The sequence below is a fragment of the Staurois parvus genome, unplaced genomic scaffold (assembly GCF_062004578.1).
Source record: "Staurois parvus isolate SC_StPar_1 unplaced genomic scaffold, SC_StPar_1.0 ptg002140l, whole genome shotgun sequence".
Classification (NCBI taxonomy): domain Eukaryota; kingdom Metazoa; phylum Chordata; class Amphibia; order Anura; family Ranidae; genus Staurois; species Staurois parvus.
The window spans coordinates 6,462,769-6,485,804 of record NW_028319936.1 but is presented as its reverse complement, the minus strand read 5'-3'; the positions used below and the strand labels follow the sequence as shown (position 1 = coordinate 6,485,804).

General features: G+C 44.1%; 6 non-coding genes and 1 pseudogene across 6 annotated transcripts; all 7 read left to right on the top strand.

The window, feature by feature from the left end:
• The first annotated feature begins 12,301 nt into the window (after positions 1-12,301).
• LOC149432503 (small nucleolar RNA U3) lies at positions 12,302-12,515 on the top strand. The gene has a single exon (XR_016309097.1). It is a non-coding gene; the product is annotated as a small nucleolar RNA U3 (small nucleolar RNA).
• A 724-nt stretch (positions 12,516-13,239) lies between these two features.
• LOC149432502 (small nucleolar RNA U3) lies at positions 13,240-13,453 on the top strand. Its single transcript, XR_016309063.1, has one exon. It is a non-coding gene; the product is annotated as a small nucleolar RNA U3 (small nucleolar RNA).
• Positions 13,454-14,178: 725 nt separating this feature from the next.
• On the top strand, positions 14,179-14,392 carry LOC149432501 (small nucleolar RNA U3). Its single transcript, XR_016309080.1, has one exon. It is a non-coding gene; the product is annotated as a small nucleolar RNA U3 (small nucleolar RNA).
• Positions 14,393-15,403: 1,011 nt separating this feature from the next.
• LOC149432500 (small nucleolar RNA U3) lies at positions 15,404-15,541 on the top strand (annotated as a pseudogene).
• Positions 15,542-16,267: 726 nt separating this feature from the next.
• Positions 16,268-16,481, top strand: LOC149432499 (small nucleolar RNA U3). The gene has a single exon (XR_016309045.1). It is a non-coding gene; the product is annotated as a small nucleolar RNA U3 (small nucleolar RNA).
• Positions 16,482-17,206: 725 nt separating this feature from the next.
• Positions 17,207-17,420, top strand: LOC149432498 (small nucleolar RNA U3). The gene has a single exon (XR_016309092.1). It is a non-coding gene; the product is annotated as a small nucleolar RNA U3 (small nucleolar RNA).
• A 4,016-nt stretch (positions 17,421-21,436) lies between these two features.
• Positions 21,437-21,653, top strand: LOC149432497 (small nucleolar RNA U3). The gene has a single exon (XR_016309094.1). It is a non-coding gene; the product is annotated as a small nucleolar RNA U3 (small nucleolar RNA).
• Positions 21,654-23,036: the final 1,383 nt, after the last annotated feature.

Sequence of the window (23,036 nt, the reverse complement as noted above, 5' to 3'; positions counted from 1 at the left end):
TGTACTATTACATTCTGAAAATTCTCTTTTGCTATTTTTTTTTTTTTGCTGTTTCTCCAAAATGATCAGGAAAGTATTGCATTTACTAATGAATGTCATACATTCTATATTCAAATGTTAAACATTTTCACACTTATATCTCAAATAATTTATATACTTCTAATTTCCCAATATAGTTATATATCTTCATTCTCTTTAATCACATAACTATTCTATGTTAAAGACAAGTGCAGCGCTATAAATGCATGTGATCAATAATGAACGCATGTAAAAACCAAAAAGTGCAAAGAATTGCAATAATGATGTAAACTGGTAAATCGTGCTAAAATAAGTTCATAGAATCATTCCTGAATAATGGAATGTCCTTCGTGTGAGAGTACCAACTCAGAGAGTGCCTATGAATGGCACGTGTGGTCTCTCCGTGACGGACAGTAGTGCATGAACTCGTGAAAGGTAAACCACCCTTGGGACTGGTCTACACTCACCAGAAAAAAAGTATTAATGTGCATGGGTTATACACATCGCACATCTGGGGGTGCAGCGGTATGCTGGCAGCTATGGGTTAGTCATCCAGCTCCATCCATCCATCCATCAGGGTGGGTGCCCAAATGGTCCTGGGGAGGAATTACCTCAGCCACAGGAGCCAGAAAGGTGCTCAATAGTGTAGTACACTGTCACAGGGGTGGATGACCTTTCACGAGTTCATGCACTACTGTTCGTGGTTATATTTATCTTGTGTAATACCATTTTACTAGTCTATATCATTTGACCAGCGCTCGCTTTATCATTTTTAAACAATGTAACTATTCTACATTATAGCTCAAACTGTGTTTCCCACAGTGGTTTAGTGGTTAGAGCTCAGAACTTACAGCACTTGGGTCATGGGTTCTAATCCCAGTCTTAGCAACATCCCAAAAAAATGGAGATCAATTTTCTGGGTTGTGGCAGGAATATTGATCAATCAATTATGATTTTGCCTAGTGACTAGAAAGTGGATGAATGTTACTTGCGTACTGTTCTTCTGCCAATTAGGTCATGTGCAAGTTTCATGCCGTGTATATTTCATTGTAATTTTTTTCTCTTTTAAATCTGTCTCCTTATACAACTTGACCCCCTCCCCCACCCCATCATCACCTGTCCCATATGCAAATCTATGGATCACCGCCCCACTCTTTAACTATCTATTTACTGATCAAGTGAATGTGTCTCATTTTCTATCAGCTACAGCTCAGATCTCACATTATTATACAATTGCTGATTGTATCTCACCACTAGTCTGATTGAATTCACAATTCCTGGTCAGTCCTGTTCCCTGACCTCTAATAACCTTTAGGGCCAGTTCACACTACATGTGTTTCAGTTGCTTTTTCAGCATCACAAACGCACAGAAAGAAGGTTATATGGTTGTCAATGTCATAGTTCACATCAGCGCTGCATTGTTTCTGCACAGAACTGTACTGGAACACATTGAAACGTCCTTGAATGTACTAAAACGCACATGTCCCTAACTACATTGAATACAAAGAAAATAGAAAAAAATAAGTGGAAGGGATACAAAAATGCAATGTAAACATGTCCAAAACGCATCCAAAATGTACTGGAACACACTAAACATGCATGCCAAAAGGGCATGAAAAAACCCCATCAGGAACACATCTAGACTGTTTCTATAGTGTGAACCAGCCCTTAGGACTTGTTCACACCATTGGTGGTGCAGAAACGCATGCAAGAACACACATTTTCCAGCACAGCAAAGAAATGCAATGCCCTATGTAGATGTGCGCAGGTACCATGATGAAAACGTTGTTGCACCTACACACGTCTATTAAAAACAGCCCCATTCACAGCCACAAATACGCATGGCACCACACTATTGTGCGGTTAGGTGCGACACACTTGGAAAATAACATAAAAATAAGCCAACATGGCTAAAACATATCTTGAAAATATGGGGACTCTGATATCCGGCGACAGTCCGTTCACGAACGAGAAGCAATTCTGCACCCTAAAACCAACATAGAGGAAAGGGATGGTCAAATTGCTGTGCTGCTTCCAAACCACCTCTGGCATGCCAGGGTCATTATGCAGGTCCTCGATGCCAGTTCTTGCCTGCGGCCACAAAATATCCACTGGCCACAAGTGAAGGTGAGTGGAGGACGTGAAGGTGGATTTCTACCAGCTTCAACCGCAAGCAGTACCACTCCTGAAAAATGAGAGCAAATAATCATTGACACGTCATCATGACAGTCAATTCTCAGTGCAGGCTATCTAGAGTGTCTTTCCTTTTTAACCATTTCAAGAGTTCAAGGAAACATTCTTGGAGCATCTACTGTGTTTGGAAAGGCCAAAGGCCCCCCCCTCCCCCAGGCACACTAATGCTTATGCAGGCCATAGACGGGGAGAAAAACAGCCGATTTTTCTTTTAAAAAATGAAAAATCGGTTGTTCAAGCGGCCGACGTTACCAGCAATGGTAAAAAAAAAATCGGCCGATTTTCATCCCGTCTACAGCCGGCAAAAAGTGTCCCTGCAGAGAGCTCCGCTATTTCTTTGACAGTTCTTTGACATTTATAGCGGTTGCAACAATGTATTTGTATCCATTTCGGATACAGATGTTTTTATTCGGAAACAAATAGATACAATGTTGCAACCGCTGTAAATGTCAAGGAACTGTCAAAGAAATAGCGGAGCTCTCTGCAGGGACACTTTTTGCCATACTGGAATTCCTCTCATTTTTCATCCTTCTTCTTCCTCTTCTTCTTCCTCTTCTTCTTCATCATCATCCTCTTCTTCCTCTTCATCATCTTCTTCTTCTTCTTCTTCATCATCATCATCCTCTTCTTCTTTTTCTTCTTTTTGTCTTCCTCTTGCAGGTCACTGCTCATGTGCAGATTTTTTATCAGTAAAAAAATCGGCCGATTTGCCCATCATTGCCGCGAAAATCGGCCGATCGGCAAATTCGGCCGTTTTTTTCCAACTTTACCAAAAAAAAAAATCTGCCAAAATACCGAAAAACGGCCGAACAAATAGCCCACTAACGATCCGAAAATCGGCCGATTTTATTTTCGGCCGAAAAATCGGCCGATTTTCGACCCATCTATGGCCTGCATAAGATATGGTGTGGCCCTAGGGTCAATGTGTGTTTAGAATACTTCCAAAATGCACATACAAAAACACTACATCCAAATGCATGTTGCATTTCTATAGCATGTTAAACAGAAGAATAACGCACTTCCATAATGTTAACATGCGCAAGTAAAAATAGACAAAATCCACATCCTTTTATTCTGGCTTCACATACATGCATTGTGGTCTAACACCGCACTCCTGGGCAAATCACATGCAATTTGTGTGCGTTGCAATTAGAGACAAACATTTTGTACACCTCAAATTGCACCGCATCCGGGCCAAAAATGTGCAGGACCCTTTTTCAGGGTATGCACATGGGTGTGAATAGGCATGCCATCCAATTTGGCAAATCGCAATACGCTTTGTGTACCAATATTGGTGTGTTGGTAACTTCACCTAGAAAGCCGCAGCAGGTGGCATGAAGGGGTTGCGGTTGTGATGCGGTGCAGCGCTTGCACAGAAAACACTGCAAATTTCACATCGCATCTGTGTGACACCAGAATGTGCCAATATGTGGCTTGACAAAGCACAGTGGTCAGTGCAGATTATTTTCAATCCATGTTTTTTTACACTTTTCATTCACTGGTTTAACTCAGGTGATCATTAATCACAATTATCTCCGGAGATCACATGCAGCCCCTCAACCATCTACACATATCTCTGGAAATCTATACAGATCTCCTTGAAAAAAAGTCTCCTCTCCTCTTCGGAAAACAATTGTCCTCCACCTCATAAACAGGGGGACAGAGAAGACTTCTCCTTGATAACTAAAATCAGATGAATTATCTGTGCTTAATAAACATACACCAATACTGCAAATGCATTGTACTGTCCAAGGCATTGCACACTAACGCATTGCACACTAGAAATGTCAAATGCGTTAGTGTGTACAGTGCATGAGTGTAAAATGCTTTAGTGCACACTGCAGTGTACAACGCATTGCACACTGTAATACTCTGTACAAAGTAATACCGTGTACACCCACACATTGTAGACTGTAATGCACTGTACTCTGTCATGCAGGATGGAGCAACGCATTGCACACTGTGATACCGTGTACACCCACACATTGTAGACTGTAATGCACTGTACACTGTCATGCAGGCTGGAGCTACGCATTGCACACTGTGATACGCTGTCCACTGTCATGCAGAATCCAGCAACGCATTGCACACTGTTATACCATGTACACCAACACATTGTAGAATGTAATGCATTATACGCAGTATACATGTCCAGATATTCAAAGATTAGCCATGAAGGCCTAGCTGGTTACCTATTTGGCGACCGCAGATAGCCGAATAATGCTACACTGCATCCAGGCAGCTCTGGGAGGGTGTCATATGACATCCTGGCAGAACGCGCTCTCCATGATTGCTGTGTCCTAAGGACACAGCTGATCACGTGATGTGGTAAAGACCAATCACAGCGGCTTTTTACCATGTGATCAGCCATGTCCAATGACACGCTGATCACCGGGAAATGCATTTGCCGGGTCTTGGCTGCACTTTCATCACGCTGTCAGAATGTGTGGAAAGTACTGCCGAGAACCAGCAGTTATCAAAGCAGGGGTCGGCCCCGATGATCAGTGCCCACCAGTGCCACCCAACAGTTCCGCCCACCTGTGGCCAGCAGTGCCGCCTCATCAACGCACATCAGTGTTGCTAAATTACCAGTTTACCAAATGTTATAATATAAACAGACTTTTATTCATTATGAGCTATTTTGTGGTTTATCGAGCAAAAAGTGAAACTCACAGCAGCAAGTCAATACCACCCAAAGAAAGCTCTATTTGTCTGAAAAAACTGATACAAATTTAAGATGGGTACAATGTGGCATGACCGCACAATTGTCATTCAAAGGGTAACAGTGCAGAAAGATGAAAATTGGCCAGGAAGGGGGTATGAGTACCCAGTAGGCAAGTGGTTAATATAATTGACCCATCAATACCCAGGAGCTAATGTACAGATAAGTAGCATGTGCACCAAGTGAGATTCTGCTAGGCCCCACCCACAAAATTACAATTACTTGTCCCTCACATGTTATAAACATATTTGCAATGGCCACAGTTACTTTACATATAAGGATCATCTCCTCAGTTGAGAACTGTGCTCTCGCCATGTCCAAATGCCAATAAAGTTATCAAAATTTTCAACCAACACAAAACCTCCAACCACTTCTCATCCACTTACACTCCCAACAACCACTTCCGGGTGCGCGCGCACCAGATGACGGACTTCCAGGAGGATAGCTGCTCGTGCGCCATGGGGGACACCTGTTTGGCGTTTATTTGTGCACGATCGCGCATATCTATGCACGATCGCTCATTTCTATGCACGGCTATGATAGCTTTCGCGAATGTGTGTTTTAGTGATTTTTTTCTTTTTAAACCTTGGCTAATATATATTTGTTGCCAAAGGCCAAAAATCAACATACAGTGGGGACTATTTTATTACTGTAAATCAAATTGTAGAGAACCTGTAGCTGGCTGCACAGTGAATGTGACATATTCATTAGTACATAACAATATTGTGGTGCAAGCAGGTTTTTTATTTTTTTGTTTGGTTTTGAAAAAGCCAGTTTGCACCCACTTGCATATTCACGCTCTTACAAGCTACATTTGAGCAGATTATATAAGTATACAAAGTAACTATTAAGGTTGTTCATATATTGAACATAAAATAAACACAAAAACATCGGTGAAACATTTATTGATCAAATATATCTTCATTTATTTGGTCAGCAGGAACAAGTAGGTACAGTCAATATCTTGGTGAGTCACAAAAATAGGATTGATGTGGCAAAAATAAAACACTCCTGCTCATAAGAGCTTACAATCTAAAGATACTTCTAATGAACTGTGTGTGCTCAGGTTATAGCAGGAAACAAAGGGGAAGATGAATCAAGTAACATTTTCGTGCACATAAGGTTTACTTACACAATCATTTAGTATAAAGATCCATTCACAAAAAAAGTCTACACATCAAAATATAAAGAAAACAAGACATATGTGAAAAACCCCTCCCACCTCTACAAACACCCTACACATACATTTGTCAGCAGGTTTGTAAGAAAAAAGCATTTGAGTCTAAATAAGCAAGCAAAATTAAAAACAAGAGCAGATTTTAAACAAAACGATTGACATGTGTGAGGCTTTCAATGCAAAGAGAAAAAAACACAATCATTGTGCAATAACACACAAACACACTTTACAAGGCCAAAAATATGCAAACATTTCCAGCCCACTTCCAAACACAGCCTGAGTGGTGTCTGGGGCAATTCAGCACAAAATCTCTTCCTCCCCCAAACCACTACAAGCAAGGACTTAGTCACAAACCACCCGGCCTAGTAACAGGCCAAATCACTCCCTACTGCACATCTTTATATAAGCTAGGTTGTATTTGGAGCGTGCCAAAACAAGGCCCCACACCCAATGAAGCCACACCCACCACTGACCTTAGTTTGGTCAGTGAAAGTGTTTTCACCTGATGAATCCGCTTCCTACCTGCATTAACCCTTGGTATACAGGCCCCACAAATCAGAAAGATATATACAGTGAAATGTACGTGTGCAGCATACAACAGAACATTGAGCAGGGATGTGAAAGGGAACCCCAATTGGAACCTTTATTGCTACTATGGTCACAATTCCCTCCAGATTCTCGCATGAGTTAAGACAGTCACATGACCACATCTTGTATGCAATACTGAAAATGACAAATCGATTTGACTAGTATGGTGAATTTCCCATCAATTTGTAAAACACTCCAGAAATCAAACATCACCAAACATTACACTCTGGGCAAAGCTGATTTACAAATCATGCAACTTACAGTAAAGTTGACCATTTCAATGCAATTTTCAAGACATCTGACACAGATCTCTATGCAAATTGCCACTAAAGTAGTACATGTACTACTATAGAAATCAGTGTTTGAAACGCACCCATGTGGTCACTCTAATAGCAGACAATAGGGTGCGACTTTGCAGATGATTTACAGCTTGCATGTTGTGCAAATCACATGCCAAGTCCCACTCAATGAGCACGCTATTGGAGCGTTCATATTGTTGTGGTTCAAACTTGGTAGGAGCCGCAAGTAATAATAGAGTAATGAATACACTACTTTTCATGCAATTTGCTGAGAGATCGATGTCGAATGTCTTGCAAATTGCACTTGAAATCACCATGTACCCCGACTTTGAAATCATGCAACTTCTATGCAAGTCACATGATGTGACTGTGGTGTCAATAACACCACTTAGAAATCTGCTTTAATGTGACCGGGTAGCCCCCAGTAACATTGTTTGCGATTGCCATGCAATTGGCATGACAGGCGACTTGCAAATCGTAGACCAAGTCGCACCCTATTGGCCACTGTAGGCTCTGTTCACATCCAATTGGATTGTGAACTCGTGCAACTTCACTGTAAGTTGGACAATTGCCGCATCGGATTAGATGTGACAGTGGTGTTGGCCCCCAGTAACATTGGGTGCAATTTGCCATGCAAAGAGCAAGCTGCTGGCCATGCCAATCACATGACAAGTCACATCCAGGGTGTGCAATTTCAGGTGCGATTTGTGCATTGACATCATACCTGATATTGGATATAATGAATGTGAGTGTATTAACATACACCATTTGTTGCAGCGAGAGTTCTAAGGTATTTGAGAATTGTGGCCATTTATTAGCAATTTAACATCTAGACTCAAATAGAAATCGCAATGCTACACACAATTGAAAACACAACTAGTTAGTAATTCTCTAGAAAACACAGTAAAATTGGCAACTTAAAGAGTAATTTTCAATTGCATATAGTGTGAGCGAAGCAGGAAAATCAACAAAGGAAATAAATCTTTGAAGGCGTGCGGTACCTGCCTGCTGGGATAAGGGTCTGCTATGCATTTGGGGGAAAAATGCACGCCAGGATTTGTGACAAGTTTGATGTGTGGATTCACCAACCGAGTCTTTTCTCTCTCGCTCACTCTTCTGAATGTCTCTCTTTATCACTCCTCAGTATGTATCTCTCGCTCACTCTTCTTCGTCTCACTGGCTCGCTCTTCTCTCTCGCTCACTCTTCTTCGTCTCACTGGCTCGCTCTTCTCTCTCGCTCACTCTTCTGAATGTCTCTCTTTATCACTCTTCATATGTATCTCTTGCTCACTCTTCTTCGTCTCACTCTTCTCTCTCTCTGTCAGCTCTTTGCTTGCCAAATCCTTCACAAAAGTGGGTGGAGTGTAAACCATCATTATCAAATCTATTAGTGATTCAGGCCCTTATCTTATACCATTGTATGACATTCACATAAGGTGCAGCTTTGAAGGTGTTTCAACAGACAAGGCCTCATTCTAATTCACATTTTAGGGATCATTTAGACAGAATGCAAAGATGTTGCCAGAACATGTATGTGAAGACAGCCACACACGGAGATCATGCTACTACCTCGCCGGGGTTGGGATTCGAACCGACAACCCTAGAGTTGTGAGGCAGCAGTGCTAACCACTAACCCACGGAGCTACATTGCTAACCCAGCCTGTATTTCTGTGCTGTGAATCAATCCTAGGTCCCTGGGCATGGTCAGTTTAACTAGCCAGATATCTCCAATGTGACACAAATGTTGTGCTATGTTGCCAATTCACATGTATGATGGTTCTATGTATCCCAATACAAAGGATTGCAATACTAATACAGGCGTACCTCGGTTTACCAACGCCTCAGGGAACGTCATATTTGGGGTACAAATGCCAAACCATTTCAGTTAATTGGTCTGTTTACAAATGTTTGAATAATTTGGTATGGGCATGTGGCCTGGTATGGTTCAGGAGGGGGGGAGGCGCTCGCTCGTCCCCCCCCCCTTTCCTGACCTGCCGGGCTGCATGCTCGGATAAGTATGTGTTATGGATTTTGGGGGGTACCCCATGCTGTTTTTTATTTAATTTCAGCGTGGAGGTACCCCTTAACATCCATACGAGACCCGAAGGGCTTAGTATGGATGGGAGGGGGGACCCCACGCCAGTTATTTAAAGAACTGTTTCTAAATCCCTGCAATACTTTGACATTCAACTGTCAGTGGGGAAATCCGCCGACAGCTGAAACATGAGCGCTGCATTGGTTTTCACTACTAAAACGCCGCATGAGTTGATAACATAACTCATGCGGGATTGTAGGAGCGACAGCCATGAGTTAATGTTTCATCTGTCAGCGGGGTTCCCCACTGACAGCTGAATGTAAAATAATTCCCTTTATTGCATAAATAATAGAAAAAAAGCGTGGGTCCCCCCTCCCATCTGTACCAAGCCCTTCGGATCTAGTATGGATATTAAGGGGGAACTCCACGTCGAAATGTAAAAAAAAAAACAGCGTGGGTCCCCTCAATATCCATACCAGACCCTTATCCAAGCATGCAGCCCGGCAGGTCAGGGAAGGGGGGGGGGGACGAGCGAGCACCCCCCCTCCTGAACCATACCAGGCCACATGCCCTCAACATGGGGGGGGTGCTTTGGGGCAGGGGGGGCTCCCCCCCCAAAGCACCTTGTCCCCATGTTGATGAGGACAAGGGCCTCTTCCCCACAACCCTGGCCGGTGGTTGTGGGGGTCTGCGGGCGGGGGGCTTATCAGAATCTGGAAGCCCCCTTTAACAAGGGGGCCCCCAGATCCCGCCCCCCCCCCTACGTGAATGATTCTGCGGTACACGGTCCGCAGACTCATTCACAAAAAAACTAAGTGTGGTGTAAAAAAAACACAGTACAGGGTCTTTGACAAGTCCTTTATTAAAACAATGTCCCCCGAAGTAGATCCAACGTCAATCGCGGCGGCGGCAGGGACCCGAAAAAAAAATAAAAGTTCCGCTCCCGTCGGAGGCTTCCAGCCTAGTGAAGAAGAGGCTAGCTGACAGTTCTTATATAGGTATGGGGCGGGGCCAGCCGGGGACATCATCTGAGTGACCCGCCCCATGTCACATGCTTGCTGTTCCCGGCTGGCCCCGCCCCATACCTATATAAGAAATGTCAGACTGTCTCCTGCATTCAGCTAGTTAGCCTCAGTGGAGAGACAGGGTGACATTTCTCAAATAGGTAAGGGGCGGGGATGATGTGCCTGGCTGGCCCCGCCCCATACCTATATAAGAACTGTCAGCTAGCCTCTTCTTCACTAGGCTGGAAGCCTCAGACTGGAGCGGAACCTTTTTTTTTTTTTCTTTTTTCGGGTCCCTGCCGCCGCCGCCGCCGCCGTGATTGACGTTGGATCTACTTCGGGGGACATTGTTTTAATAAAGGACTTGTCAAAGACCCTGTACTGTGTTTTTTTTACACCACACTTAGTTTTTTTGTGAATGAGTCTGCGGACCGTGTACCGCAGAATCATTCACGTAGGGGGGGGGGGCGGGATCTGGGGGCCCCCTTGTTAAAGGGGGCTTCCAGATTCTGATAAGCCCCCCGCCCGCAGACCCCCACAACCACCGGCCAGGGTTGTGGGGAAGAGGCCCTTGTCCTCATCAACATGGGGACAAGGTGCTTTGGGGGGGGGAGCCCCCCTGCCCCAAAGCACCCCCCCCATGTTGAGGGCATGTGGCCTGGTATGGTTCAGGAGGGGGGGGCGCTCGCTCGTCCCCCCCCCCCTTTCCTGACCTGCCGGGCTGCATGCTCGGATAAAGGTCTGGTATAGATATTGAGGGGGACCCACGCTGTTTTTTTTTAAAATTTCAGCATGGAGTTCCCCCTTGATATCCATACCAGACCCGAAGGGCTTGGTATGGATGAGAGGGGGGACCCACGCTGTTATTTTTATTTTATTTTTTTTTTATTGCGGACCTTTATTTTTACATTCAGCTTTCAAAATAAATTTTATCTAGACCTTCAAAATAAGTAAAATCATAACAGAAATAATTATAAAGGATAAGAAACAAAAATATAATCACTAAAACGAAGGAAATCTAATTAGATTACATGAAGATATGCTTAATGCTGTTTATTAAACACAGTAGTCGCGACCGAGTGCCGGCTGTCAGAGGAATCCACAATCAGATTCACTATTAGTCAGTGGCTAAAAAGCAAACGCCCATGGCAGAGGACTAAAATGTGTTCTGCACATGCTCAGTTCTATCTGCCAAAGACACTGCACGGGCATCTAGATTTTTACTGTGTCGATTTCCTTGAGAAAAACGTTTTTTAACACATTCTTAATTTTTTTGGAAATAGCAGATATTGTTTAAAGTGAAGTCCTGATATTTGGCAAAGCAAATTTCTAAGTGAACATGTCTCTACAGTGATTTTTCATGGTGTTAGACGTGCTTCTTAGCAAGTCTGCTTTTGTGAGTCTGATTCCGGGCGTGTGTCTTTTTGTGAATTAGATTGGGCGTCTGCTTATGGGCTCTGCTCAATAGTGAATTAGGTTGCAGGGTCAAAAATGGACGGACGCCCATGAAAATTGGGCTTAAGCCCATAAATATGCGCCCACGCCCAATAGTGAATCAGGGCCTTAGAGTCTTCTTTTGTTTGCAAGACAGCTGAGTTTCCAAGCTTGTGCTTTACTCCAAACTATCAACGAGGCTTGCCTTTTTCTACCAATTGCTTCGATGGAAAAGTTCAAACCAACTGACACGATTATTGTTTGTAAGAAGAAAAAAAGAATTGGCTGGATTACTGATAGGGCGAGAGGCAGTCACCTGCCAATGTTTCTTCTTTAGCTCCCGACCTTAGGAAGAAATGCCAGATGGAAACAACGCTCATGGAACTCAAAGAAAGATGCGGGGGTTTTCTATGTTCGAAAGACCAAGAAAACATTGTCCGCACTGAGAAACCAGGCTTTTGGAACCAAAGGAAACTTGCCAGAGCATTACGTTTTGAAAAGAGGTGAAAACAAAAATACGCCATCTGTGTTGTAGTCTCGCCAGTGACCGCTCTGAACAAGACTGTGAGGTGCTTTTCAATCTTTGCTCGGGTTACCAAAAGGATGTCTGAAAATCAAAGTAGCCAATGAAGGGTGTTAATCAATTTGATGGTTTGAGAGAAAAGAATTGCAATATTCTTTTTCTTTCGAATAGGACTTGGGCAAACAGGCCTCTTAAGAATTGCTACTTGATTTGTACAAATAGTTTACATTAGAGCTTGACAAACATGTTCACCATTTGTTGAAGGAATAGAACCTAAGGTGTTGCCGAAATCTTTGACGTGTCCTGGCAAGACGATACTTTCATGGATCATTTCTGTAGGAGCCGATGGGAGAAATGTGCTCGAAAGTGTCCAAACTCACTGTCCACGATGATGATTTGTAGGACTCTCCTCTAATTAGTACTCCTGTTGTAGTGCTGCTCTATGCAGTTGCTGCCACCATTGGATGACTTGGTCATCTTTCTAGATGGGAAGATGGCAGGAGAGAGCTCATTCAGAGTGGTTTCTTCAGTGCTTTGTAGGAAGACTTAGAGTCTTCTTTGTTTGCAAGACAGCTGAGTTTCCAAGCTTGTGCTTTACTCCAAACTATCAACGAGGCTTGCCTTTTTCTACCAATTGTTTCGATGGAAAAGTTCAAACCAATTGACACGATTATTGTTTGCAAGAAGAAAAAAAGAATTGGCTGGATTACTGATAGGGCGAGAGGCAGTCACCTGCCAATGTTTCTTCTTTAGCTCCCGCCTTAGGAAGAAATGCCAGATGGAAACAACGCTCATGGAACTCAAAGAAAGATGCGGGGGTTTTCTATGTTCGAAAGACCAAGAAAACATTGTCCGCACTGAGAAACCAGGCTTTTGGAACCAAAGGAAACTTGCCAGAGCATTACGTTTTGAAAAGAGGTGAAAACAAAAATACGCCATCTGTGTTGTAGTCTCGCCAGTGACCGCTCTGAACAAGACTGTGAGGTGCTTTTCAATCTTTGCTCGGATTACCAAAAGGATGTCTGAAAATCAAAGTAGCCAATGAAGGGTGTTAATCAATTTGATGGTTTGAGAGAAAAGAATTGCAATATTCTTTTTCTTTTGAATAGGACTTGGGCAAACAGGCCTCTTAAGAATTGCTACTTGATTTGTACAAATAGTTTACATTAGAACTTGACAAACATGTTCACCATTTGTTGAAGGAATAGAACCTAAGGTGTTGCCGAAATCTTTGACGTGTCCTGGCAAGATGATACTTTCAGGGATCAATTCTGTAGGAGCTGATGGGAGAAATGTGCTCGAAAGTGTCCAAACGCACTGTCCACGATGATGATTTGTAGGGCTCTCCTCTCATTAGGACTCCTGTTGTAGTGCTGCTCTATGCAGTTGCTGCCACCATTGGATGACTTGGTCATCTTTCTAGATGGGAAGATGGCAGGAGAGAGCTCATTCAGAGTGGTTCCTTCAGTGCTTTGTAGGAAGACTTAGAGTCTTCTTTTGTTTGCAAGACAGCTGAGTTTCCAAGCTTGTGCTTTACTCCAAACTATCAACGAGGCTTGCCTTTTTCTACCAATTGCTTCGATGGAAAAGTTCAAACCAATTGACACGATTATTGTTTGAAAGAAGAAAAAAAGAATTGGCTGGATTACTGATAGGGCGAGAGGCAGTCACCTGCCAATGTTTCTTCTTTAGCTCCCGCCTTAGGAAGAAATGCCAGATGGAAACAACGCTCATGTAACTCAAAGAAAGATGCGGGGGTTTTCTATGTTCGAAAGACCAAGAAAACATTGTCCGCACTGAGAAACCAGGCTTTTGGAACCAAAGGAAACTTGCCGGAGCATTACGTTTTGAAAAGAGGTGAAAACAAAAATACGCCATCTGTGTTGTAGTCTCGCCAGTGACCGCTCTGAACAAGACTGTGAGGTGCTTTTCAATCTTTGCTCGGGTTACCAAAAGGATGTCTGAAAATCAAAGTAGCCAATGAAGGGTGTTAATCAATTTGATGGTTTGAGAGAAAAGAATTGCAATATTCTTTTTCTTTCGAATAGGACTTGGGAAAACAGGCCTCTTAAGAATTGCTACTTGATTTGTACAAATAGTTTACATTAGAGCTTGACAAACATGTTCACCATTTGTTGAAGGAATAGAACCTAAGGTGTTGCCGAAATCTTTGACGTGTCCTGGCAAGACGATACTTTCAGGGATCGTTTCTGTAGGAGCCAATGGGAGAAATGTGCTCGAAAGTGTCCAAACTCAGTGTCCACGATGATGATTTGTAGGGCTCTCCTCTCATTAGGACTCCTGTTGTAGTGCTGCTCTATGCAGTTGCTGCCACCATTGGATGACTTGGTCATCTTTCTAGATGGGAAGATGGCAGGAGAGAGCTCATTCAGAGTGGTTCCTTCAGTGCTTTGTAGGAAGACTTAGAGTCTTCTTTTGTTTGCAAGACAGCTGAGTTTCCAAGCTTGTGCTTTACTCCAAACTATCAACGAGGCTTGCCTTTTTCTACCAATTGCTTCGATGGAAAAGTTCAAACCAATTGACACGATTGAGGAAGCCACTGTCGTTGGTATCCCCCGCTTATTATTTAGGCATGAGGACCTTTTTTGAGCAGAATAGGTTGGGTGAGTTGGGGCTTGGTGCTGTAAATAAAGGATTGCTATGGAAGTGGCTACGGAGAGGGGAACTAGTGACTAACATTTGCGGTTTGAGGACTAGGGTGGCGGACTTGTGTTGGAGGAATTTGGCTGTCAAGGGAGTAACAAATAGACAGAAAGAGATTACGTGGCAGACTTACCATAACTGCCTGTCCTCTTTGGCCTTCTTAAAGGCGAGAGACTTGGTTAGGAGTGAACGGTGCCCAAGAGAGGGGTGTGGTGGGTGTGAAACAGTGAGACATGTGTTTTGGGAATGCAGCTTTGTAATAGAGGTGTGGAGGTTGTTGAATAAGTTTGTGCTAAAGGTGGTGGGGGTGCGGAGAGTTAATTTTGAGGCTGGAGTGTTGGGGTTGGTGGGTGGTGATCGGGAAGTGAAGAGGAAAATGTATGTGGTTTCTGCTGTGGTGAAGGAAGTGGTATGGGATGCACGGTGTGTATGGTATAGAAAGAAGGTGTTGTTAACCGAGGAGGGTTGTGTGAGGTGGTGTATGGCGAAGCTCACATATGTATTAGCGCTTGATAGACGGAGGTTGGGGGAGGAGGTGGCTGATGGGATTTGGAATGTGGGGGGAGGGTGGGGGGGGGTTGGATAGTAGTGTATATATGTAATGTTTTTAATGTGTGTGTTTTGATACTACGCTTTGCCAGTATGATGCAAGGAACGTGAACTAGTGGTTGGGTGTGTACAGCCCGGGTTTATGATTCAGTCTGACGGCAAAAAAAAGAAAAAAAAAAAAAAAACAAACTCACTGTCCACGATGATGATTTGTAGGGCTCTCCTCTCATTAGGACTCCTGTTGTAGTGCTGCTCTATGCAGTTGCTGCCACCATTGGATGACTTGGTCATCTTTCTAGATGGGAAGATGGCAGGAGAGAGCTCATTCAGAGTGGTTCCTTCAGTGCTTTGTAGGAAGTCTTAGAGTCTTCTTTTGTTTGCAAGACAGCTGAGTTTCCAAGCTTGTGCTTTACTCCAAACTATCAACGAGGCTTGCCTTTTTCTACCAATTGCTTCGATGGAAAAGTTCAAACCAATTGACACGATTATTGTTTGAAAGAAGAAAAAAAGAATTGGCTGGATTACTGATAGGGCGAGAGGCAGTCACCTGCCAATGTTTCTTCTTTAGCTCCCGCCTTAGGAAGAAATGCCAGATGGAAACAACGCTCATGTAACTCAAAGAAAGATGCGGGGGTTTTCTATGTTCGAAAGACCAAGAAAACATTGTCCGCACTGAGAAACCAGGCTTTTGGAACCAAAGGAAACTTGCCGGAGCATTACGTTTTGAAAAGAGGTGAAAACAAAAATACGCCATCTGTGTTGTAGTCTCGCCAGTGACCGCTCTGAACAAGACTGTGAGGTGCTTTTCAATCTTTGCTCGGGTTACCAAAAGGATGTCTGAAAATCAAAGTAGCCAATGAAGGGTGTTAATCAATTTGATGGTTTGAGAGAAAAGAATTGCAATATTCTTTTTCTTTCGAATAGGACTTGGGCAAACAGGCCTCTTAAGAATTGCTACTTGATTTGTACAAATAGTTTACATTAGAGCTTGACAAACATGTTCACCATTTGTTGAGGGAATAGAACCTAAGGTGTTGCCGAAATCTTTGACGTGTCCTGGCAAGACGATACTTTCAGGGATCATTTCTGTAGGAGCCGATGGGAGAAATGTGCTCGAAAGTGTCCAAACTCAGTGTCCATGATGATGATTTGTAGGGCTCTCCTCTCATTAGGACTCCTGTTGTAGTGCTGCTCTATGCAGTTGCTGCCACCATTGGATGACTTGGTCATCTTTCTAGATGGGAAGATGGCAGGAGAGAGCTCATTCAGAGTGGTTCCTTCAGTGCTTTGTAGGAAGACTTAGAGTCTTCTTTTGTTTGCAAGACAGCTGAGTTTCCAAGCTTGTGCTTTACTCCAAACTATCAACGAGGCTTGCCTTTTTCTACCAATTGCTTTGATGGAAAAGTTCAAACCAATTGACACGATTATTGTTTGCAAGAAGAAAAAAAGAATTGGCTGGATTACTGATAGGGCGAGAGGCAGTCACCTGCCAATGTTTCTTCTTTAGCTCCCGCCTTAGGAAGAAATGCCAGATGGAAACAACGCTCATGGAACTCAAAGAAAGATGCGGGGGTTTTCTATGTTCGAAAGACCAAGAAAACATTGTCCGCACTGAGAAACCAGGCTTTTGGAACCAAAGGAAACTTGCCAGAGCATTACGTTTTGAAAAGAGGTGAAAACAAAAATACGCCATCTGTGTTGTAGTCTCGCCAGTGACCGCTCTGAACAAGACTGTGAGGTGCTTTTCAATCTTTGCTCGGGTTACCAAAAGGATGTCTGAAAATAAAAGTAGCCAATAAAGGGTGTTAATCAATTTGATGGTTTGAGAGAAAAGAATTGCAATATTCTTTTTCTTTCGAATAGGACTTGGGCAAACAGGCCTCTTAAGAATTGCTACTTGATTTGTACAAATAGTTTACATTAGAACTTGACAAACATGTTCACCATTTGTTGAAGGAATAGAACCTAAGGTGTTGCCGAAATCTTTGACGTGTCCTGGCAAGAAGATAATTTCAGGGATCATTTCTGTAGGAGCCGATGGGAGAAATGTGCTCGAAAGTGTCCAAACTCAGTGTCCACGATGATGATTTGTAGGGCTCTCCTCTCATTAGGACTCCTGTTGTAGTGCTGCTCTATGCAGTTGCTGCCACCATTGGATGACTTGGTCATCTTTCTAGATGGGAAGATGGCAGGAGAGAGCTCATTCAGAGTGGTTCCTTCAGTGCTTTGTAGGAAGACTTAGAGTCTTCTTTTGTTTGCAAGACAGCTGAGTTTCCAAGCTTGTGCTTTACTCCAAACTATCAACGAGGCTTGCCTTTTTCTACCAATTGCTTCGATGGAAAAGTTCAAACCAATTGACACGATTATTGTTTGTAAGAAGAAAAAAAGAATTGGCTGGATTACTGATAGGGCGAGAGGCAGTCACCTGCCAATGTTTCTTCTTTAGCTCCCGCCTTAGGAAGAAATGCCAGATGGAAACAACGCTCATGGAACTCAAAGAAAGATGCAGGGGTTTTCTATGTTCGAAAGACCAAGAAAACATTGTCCACACTGAGAAACCAGGCTTTTGGAACCAAAGGAAACTTGCCAGAGCATTACGTTTTGAAAAGAGGTGAAAACAAAAATACGCCATCTGTGTTGTAGTCTTGCCAGTGAGCGCTCTGAACAAGACTGTGAGGTGCTTTTCAATCTTTGCTCGGGTTACCAAAAGGATGTCTGAAAATCAAAGTAGCCAATGAAGGGTGTTAATCAATTTGATGGTTTGAGAGAAAAGAATTGCAATATTCTTTTTCTTTCGAATAGGACTTGGGCAAACAGGCCTCTTAAGAACTGCTACTTGATTTGTACAAATAGTTTACATTAGAGCTAGAGATGAGCGAATCGAACATGGCGAAGTGGAATTCGTTTCAAAGATCAGGAAAAATTCGATTCGCGCCGAATCCGAAAATTAGCAAACATCGGATGCACGAATCGAATTTTCCCAAAAATGGTGGCGACATGTGTGGCGACGGAGCGGGGATCTCTGGGAAGGCGCACAGACAAGGCGCGCTGACCCATAATGCATTCATTCATGACATGTGATAGCATTAGCCAATCAGCATCCAGCCAGCCAGCATTGTGTAATGGTGGAGCTATAAATTGCGGCCATCTTACAATTCTCCATTAGCCTCCGGTCATTCAAGAGAGACAGACCTGTCTGTATTAGGGACAGAGTTAGGGCCAGAGAGACTTTAGGGCCACAGAATCGTTACTTAGGGACACAGAATCGTTACTTAGGGACACAGAATCGTTACTCAGGGACACAGAATTGTTACTCAAGGACACAGAATTGTTACTCAGGGACACAGATTCGTTACCCAGGGACAGACACAGAATTGTTACTCAGGGACACAGAATTGTTACTGAGGGACACAGAATCGTTAGGGACACTGAATTGTTACTCAGGGACACAGAATCGTTACTCAGGGACACAGAATTGTTACTCAGGGACAGACACAGAATTGTTACTCAGGGACACAGAATTGTTACTCAGGGACACAGAATTGTTACTGAGGGACACAGAATCGTTACTCAGGGACACAGAATTGTTACTCAGGGACACAGAATTGTTACTGAGGGACACAGAATCGTTACTCAGGGACACAAAATTGTTACTCAGGGACACATAATTGTTACTGAGGGACACAGAATCGTTACTCAGGGACACAGAATTGTTACTCAGGGACACAGAATTGTTACTCGGGACAAAGAATTGTTACTGAGGGACACAGAATCGTTACTCAGGGACATAGAATCGTTACTCAGGGACACAGAATTGTTACTCAGGGACACAGAATCGTTACTCAGGGACACAGAATTGTTACTCAGGGACACAGAATTGTTACTGAGGGACACAGAATCGTTACTGAGGGACACAGAATTGTTACTCAGGGACACAGAATTGTTACTCAGGGACACAGAATTGTTACTCAGGGACAGACACAGAATTGTTACTCAGGGACACAGAATCGTTACTGAGGGACACAGAATCGTTACTCAGGGACACAAAATCGTTACTCAGGGACACAGAATTGTTACTCAGGAACACAGAATCGTTACTCAGGGACACAGAATCGTTACTGAGGGACACAGAATCGTTACTGAGGGACACAGAATTGTTACTCAGGGACACAGAATCGATACTGAGGGACACAGAATCGTTACTGAGGGACACAGAATCGTTACTGAGGGACACAGAATCGTTACTGAGGGACACAGAATCGTTACTGAGGGACACAGAATTGTTACTCAGGGACACAGAATTGTTACTCAGGGACACAGAATAGTTACTCAGGGACACAGAATTGTTACTCAGGGACACAGAATTGTTACTCAGGGACACAGAATCGTTACTCAGGGACACAGAATCGTTGAATTAAAGAGTATGTCAGACAACACGCAGAGGAGTGGCAGAGGAGGCAATGTTTCAGGAGCGAGCAGACGTGGCAGCAGAGGAAGGGGTCGAGGCAGCACTAGTCATCCGGTGTCATCCAGCGGTCGTGTCTCCACCGACAACCCTGCTGTCATCGATTGGTTGGCTTGGTCGTCTTCCTCTTCCCAGGTCACCTCTGACACCTACAGCCAACGGTCGGTGGGTACGTCAGACACAACCGTTAGTTGGCATGGCCCGGGAGTAAGCCCACTGAAATCACGTGTCCTCTACCTGCCCCTGTCCTTTGGTGTTCCCTCACCAAGCGAAGTATTGCATGCTGTGGGCTCAGCCCCACTGTACAGTGAGGAAGAGCTAACAGAGGGCGGTCAGGAACGGGGGGAGACAGCCGCCTCTTCAGCAGCCAGGCGAAGAAGTACTGGCGAGGAGAGTGGCTCGGTAGCCAGTCTAGAGACAGGTCTGTCTCCTGACCCACACACAGCCGAGGGGGCAAGTAGTGAGGCGGAGACCCTAATTGATGATGATGAGGCTGCCTTGTCGTCATCTGCCAGGCCCGTAATCTGCCATGGGCCCCCGTACCGACTCCTCATGCTGCTGCCAGGCCCGTAATCTGTCATGGGCCCCTGTACCACCTCCTCATGCTGCTGCCAGGTCCAGAGTGTGTCATGGGTCCCTGTACAGCCTCCCAATGCTGCTGCCAGGCCCGTAATCTGCCATGGGCCCCCGTACCGACTCCTCATGCTGCTGCCAGGCCCGTAATCTGTCATGGGCCCCTGTACCGCCTCCTCATGCTGCTGCCAGGTCCAGAGTGTGTCATGGGTCCCTGTACGGCCTCCCATTGCTGCTGTCTCCATCGCCACACTCTGCCATGTGCCACTTCAGGTCTCCTCACACTGCTGGTGGGTTCCATTTTGTCATAGGGTGCTGGCAGATTACGGGCATCCCATTGCTGCTGCCAGGCCCGTAATCTGCCATGGGCCCCCGTACCGACTCCTCATGCTGCTGCCAGGCCCGTAGTCTGTCATGGGCCCCTGTACCGCCTCCTCATGCTGCTGCCAGGTCCAGAGTGTGTCATGGGTCCCTGTACGGTCTCCCATTGCTGCTGTCTTCATCGCCACACTCTGCCATGTGCCATGTGCCACTTTCAGGTCTCCTCACACTGCTGGTGGGTTCCATTTTGTCATAGGGTGCTGGCAGATTACGGGCCTCCCATTGCTGCTGCCAGGCCCGTAATCTGCCATGGGCCCCCGTACCATGTGTGTCATGGGTCCCTGTACGGCCTCCCATTGCTGCTGTCTCCATCGCCACACTCTGCCATGTGCCACTTTCAGGTCTCCTCACACTGCTGGTGGGTTCCATTTTTTCATAGGGTGCTGTATGGCCTCCCATTGCTGCTGCCTCCACCGCCACACTGTGGCTCCACACTCTGGTTTTGGCCCCGTGACTGCCCAAATGAGTGAAGTGTGCGGTGATTCTAAGATCGAAGGCACTCATCTGCATGTCATACTGACTGACAGTATTATTTCTCTTCCCCAGCAGACTCCAAGGGCATTTAAATTAAAGGTACAGTGTTCTGCACTAATATAAAGGCTCTCTGAAGCCTAGAAACACCCTTTTTATAAGTTAAATTCGCAGCGAATATATTCGACTCGAATCAAATTTATTCCGCAAATTCGCTGAATCAGCCGAATCGAATTTTTGAATAATTCGCTCATCTCTAATTAGAGCTTGACAAACATGTTCACCATTTGTTGAAGGAATAGAACCTAAGGTGTTGCCGAAATCTTTGACGTGTCCTGGCTAGATGATACTTTCAGGGATCTTTTCTGTAGGAGCCGATGGGAGAAATGTGCTCGAAAGTGCCCAAACTCCCTGTCCATGATGATGATGATTTGTAGGGCTCTCCTCTCATTAGGACTCCTGTTGTAGTGCTGCTCTATGCAGTTGCTGTCACTATTGGATGACTTGGTCATCTTTCTAGATGGGAAGATGGCAGAAGAGAGCTCATTCAGAGTGGTTCCTTCAGTGCTTTGTAGGAAGACTTAGAGTCTTCTTTTGTTTGCAAGACAGCTGAGTTTCCAAGCTTGTGCTTTACTCCAAACTATCAACGAGGCTTGCCTTTTTCTACCAATTGCTTCGATGGAAAAGTTCAAACCAATTGACATGATTATTGTTTGTAAGAAGAAAAAAAGAATTGGCTGGATTACTGATAGGGCGAGAGGCAGTCACCTGCCAATGTTTCTTCTTTAGCTCCCGCCTTAGGAAGAAATGCCAGATGGAAACAACGCTCATGGAACTCAAAGAAAGATGCGGGGGTTTTCTATGTTCGAAAGACCAAGAAAACATTGTCCGCACTGAGAAACCAGGCTTTTGGAACCAAAGGAAACTTGCCAGAGCATTACGTTTTGAAAAGAGGTGAAAACAAAAATACGCCATCTGTGTTGTAGTCTCGCCAGTGACCGCTCTGAACAAGACTGTGAGGTGCTTTTCAATCTTTGCTCGGGTTACCAAAAGGATGTCTGAAAATCAAAGTAGCCAATGAAGGGTGTTAATCAATTTGATGGTTTGAGAGAAAAGAATTGCAATATTCTTTTTCTTTCGAATAGGACTTGGGCAAACAGGCCTCTTAAGAATTGCTACTTGATTTGTACAAATAGTTTACATTAGAGCTTGACAAACATGTTCACCATTTTTTTTTTTTTTTTTTAAATTTAAATATTTATTAATTTTTTCATGTTATTACAAAAATTCCATAAGAAGAAACACAATACATATAAATAATCCATACATTTCTACTTTGTCCTTCCTATTTACCTCTTTTCTTTCCCTTCCCTCCCAACCCACCTTTTCCCCCCTTCCCCCCTCCCTCCCCTCTGCAAGATCTCCAATCTCTCAAGGCCCGATAACTTTAAATAACTTTCCTAGTTTAGAGTTTTCTATATTTCTCTTTTAGTCCTGATTTTTCCCATTTTTCCCATTTTTCCCATCGCGAGTAGTATAATTTCAACCTGTCTTCCTGAGTATAATAAGATTTTTCCATTCTACTGATCTGGTTTACCCTATTGATCCAATCCTCCTCCGTCGGCACCTCTGTCTTCCACCAAAACTTGGGGATCAACCCTTTTGCAGCACTTAAGTAGTACCATACTCCTGATTCTTTGTATCTATTTACTGCTGTCTCAACATTATGTAGGAGACACATGTTTGGGTCTAATCCTATGTTATTTCCAGTTATTATTTCTATTAAATTGACTATTGTCTTCCAGAAATCCTGAATTTTTGGACATTGCCACCAAATATGAAACACCGTGCCCTCCTCCCCACATCCTCTCCAACACATTTTTGACTTCTCCCCCCTCATCCTGTGCTCAGTGCTCGGTGTAATATGCCATCGCGTCAGA